This window comes from Bubalus kerabau, chromosome X, assembly GCF_029407905.1.
Source record: "Bubalus kerabau isolate K-KA32 ecotype Philippines breed swamp buffalo chromosome X, PCC_UOA_SB_1v2, whole genome shotgun sequence".
Taxonomy (NCBI): domain Eukaryota; kingdom Metazoa; phylum Chordata; class Mammalia; order Artiodactyla; family Bovidae; genus Bubalus; species Bubalus kerabau.
Genome location: NC_073647.1, coordinates 20,314,487 through 20,318,440, shown reverse-complemented (window position 1 = coordinate 20,318,440; position 3,954 = coordinate 20,314,487).

Here is a 3,954-nt window from a genome sequence, read left to right as displayed (position 1 = left end):
AGGAATATGTCAAGGCTGTATATTGTCACCCTGCTTATTTAACTTCTATGCAGAGTACATCATGAGAAACGCTGGGCTGGAAGAAGCACAAGCTGGAATCAAGATTGCCAGGAGAAATATCAATCACCTCAGATATGCAGATGACACCACCCTTATGGCAGAAAGTGAAGAGAGACTAAAAAGCCTCTTGATGAAGGTGAAAAAGGAGAGTGAAAAAGTTGGCTTAAAACTCAACATTCAGAAAATGAAGATCATGGCATCCGGTCCCATCACTTCATGGGAAATAGATGGGGAAACAGTGGAAACAGTGGCAGACTATTTTGGGGGGCTCCAAAATCACTGCAGATGGTGACTGCAGCCATGAAATTAAAAGACGCTTACTCCTTGGAAGAAAAGTTATGACCAACCTAGATAGCATATTCAAAAGCAGAGACATTACTTTGCCAACAAAGGTCTGTCTAGTCAAGGCTATGGTTTTTCCTGTGGTCATGTATGGATGTGAGAGTTGGACTGTGAAGAAGGCTGAGCACTGAAGAATTGATGCTTTTGAACTGTGGTGTTGGAGAAGACTCTTGAGAGTCCCTTGAACTGCAAGGAGATCCAACCAGTCCATTCTGAAGGAGATCAGCCCTGGGATTTCTTTGGAAGGAATGATGCTAAAGCTGAAACTCCAATACTTTGGCCACCTCATGTGAAGAGTTGACTCATTGGAAAAGACTCTGATGCTGGGAGGGATTGGGGGCAGGAGGAGAAGGGGACGACAGAGGATGAGATGACTAGATGGCATCACTGACTCGATGGATGTGAGTCTGAGTGAACTCCGGGAGTTGGTGATGGACAGGGAGGCCTGGCGTGCTGCGATTCATGGGGTCGCAAAAAGTCGGACACAACTGAACGACTGAACTGAACTGAACTGAACAGCAACATGGAAGTAGATGTCACTTTTTTATTTCAATAGAGATTAAGAAAATGAGGCTGGAAAAGGTAAGCAATGTAATTTATATAAATACACAAATGAATTACTAATACAGCAGGAGAACAAATCCAGGTCTATCTGACTCTAATTATCCAGTTTTTCCTCCTACTTCCCTAGATAGTCTTGTACTATGGCGGCCCTTTTTTCTCTACCTAACCCTTATGTAATAGCATTCTTGCTGTTTCTATCCTGCGTTCTTGTCTCTTTGTGCTCTGTATACTCTCCCCTATGCTATGCTATGCTAAATCACTTCAGTTGTGTCCGACTCTGTGCGACCCCATAGACCCCACCAGGCTCCCCCATCCCTGGGATTCTCCAGGCAAGAACACTGGAGTGGGTTGCCATTTCCTTCTCCAGTGCATGAAAGTGAAAAGTGAAAATGAAGTCACTCAGTCGTGTCCGACTCTTAGTGACCCCATGGATTGCAGCCTAACAGGCTCCTCCGTCCATGGGATACTCTCCCCTAGGACATGCTAATACATCTCATGGCTCTCATCACTGGCTGTATACTGAGGACTCCAATCTCAATGTCTCCAGCTCAGAGCTCCTCCCTGAATCTAAACCCATGCTGCCAACTGCTTACAACCTATTGGATCTTCCCTTGAAAGTTCTGTTGACACCTCACCACAAACTACAGTTTCAAAATTGATCTCATTGGAACTTCCCTCGTGGTCCAGTGGCTAAGAGTCTGCACTCCAGGGCTCAGGTTTAATCGCTGGTCAGGGAACTAGACCCCACAAGCTGCAACTAAGAGTTTGGATGCCACAACTAAAGATCCTGCATGCAACAACAAAGATCCAAGGTCCCAAGCACCACAGCTAAGACTGGACACAGCCCAATAGATAGAGAGTTTTTTTAAACTGACTTTATCATCTTTCCCCTAAAGCAAACCTGCTCCTCTTCCTATCTATATTTTCTGGCTCCATGAACTGTGTCACCATCCACCCAGTTGCCCCAGCCAGAAATCAAAGAGTCTTACTGAACATCCCTCATTCTCCTCCTTTACACCTCCCATATCCAGTTAATCACCAAATCCTTTTGCGTTTCTCTCCTAATATCTTGTTCAGCTCTTCACTCAATCTCCATCTTTCACTCCATCTTTTCTTACCCAAACCACTGTACCACCCTGTAATTGGTTCTCCTGCATTTCCTCTTGCCATCCTTCCTATTCCCCACCAATTTCTTTGGCACACAGCCGCAGTGATCTCATTATTTCATTTCCCATCTTAAGCTCTTGAATAGTGTCCTATCACCCTAAAACTGAGGCTCGACTCTATGGCCTGGAAGGCTTTCCGGGACCCTCAGGGCAAGCCTGGGTTGGGGCCCCCTCTGGCTGCTTCCCCAGTACCCTATGATCAGTTACGCTCTTGGAACATTCTCAGTTTAGATTGAAACTTGCCAGTTTTTGTCTCTCTGTGACTATGCTGAAGACTTTTGGAGGGTGGAGACTATGCTTACCTTGTATCTCCAGGGCCCATCGTGCATGCTCAGTCCATGCTCAATCCTGACTGACTCTTTGCAACCCATGGACTGTAGCCTACCAGGATCCTCTGTCCATGGGATTTCCCAGGCAAGAATACTAGAGTGGGTTGCCATTTCCTTCTCCAGGGGATCTTCCTGACCCGGGGATCGAACTCACATCTCCTGCATTGGCAGGTGGATTCTTTACCACTGAGCCACCTGGGAAGTGCCCTCCAGGGCCCATGCTGTCCCACAAAATGTTTGTTGACTAAAATAATTCCTAAGGCAGTCTGTACTTCTGTGTTTCTGTTTGTGATACTGGCTTGGTCTCAATAGTCTTTAGGTATCCACTAGTGGCAAAGTCTGAGGGGGCAAATAGTTGGTGCTTTTCAACTACTTCAAGTTAGTAGTGATTGGGCAGGGGAGCAGAAAAAGGATGCTTTGCTTTCAAGAGCAGAGGGACTAACTAGTGTGCCCCTGCTGCTAGTTCAGTGGATTTAGTTAATGCGAGGAGCTGAATATTTGGTCCTGTGTGGAATCTTTTGAGCTCAGTATGAACACAGTGCATCAATACGTATATCAATACTTTCTTATTGAATTAGCAGAAATGAGCAGTGAAAATCTCCCTGGACCTCTTCTTTCTAACAGAAGTTTTCCAGATTCTCCAGAAAAATGTCAGCTACACAAAAAAAGAAAAGTAAAAAATCATTTTGCAAAAAACAAAAATAGGAAAATTCAAAAAGATCTGAGTCTGTATCAGAAGTATAGGAATTCTCCATACCTTACCTCCTAAACCAATATCCAATTGCACAATTCAAGTTGTTGAAAATCGAAACTAGAGCTGTATTACAATCATGCCAACGGGATCTTGGTCAAGATATGCCAATGTGAGGAAATGACAAGTGCCAAATTGTGTCAGTTGCAGTAATGACGGCTGCATTAGCTTGTCACTAAATAGAAAGCTACCAGGTAGAGTGTATGTGAGTGTATTTTCACACACACAACTAAATGAAAATTAAATCAATTATCAGAATAATTCAAGCCCCAATTCCCCAAGGTTTGCTTCAATTAGATAATTGATGCAATTAGGTGAAAGGTTTTGGGGTGGATTTTTCTGGTCTGAATTATCTCAAATTACTTTAATTCTCCACTTCACTTTGATTATGTAGACCCAGCTCATGCTTGAGCGTGAGTGAATTTAGCAGATAATTTCTTGTTATATGAGCATCTATTTTTTTCTCCCATAAAATGTGCATGGCATAGTATGTTTACAAGCTAATTTTAGTGACAAAATTATCACTTTATGGAATAAAAGTGTAGGACTTTCTGGTTAATGCATAATGGAAAACAATTACTGGGGACAAAAAGTTAAATGAAACCTGGTTAAGAGTGGACATTTCTGCCTCTAATATTTTATTCCTTTTGTTGGAAAGGCTAGGCTGGGGGACAAAGTTGAGTCAGGACAAATAGTATCAACTTATGTAGTCTTGGCCTTAACTGAAAATATTTTACAATGA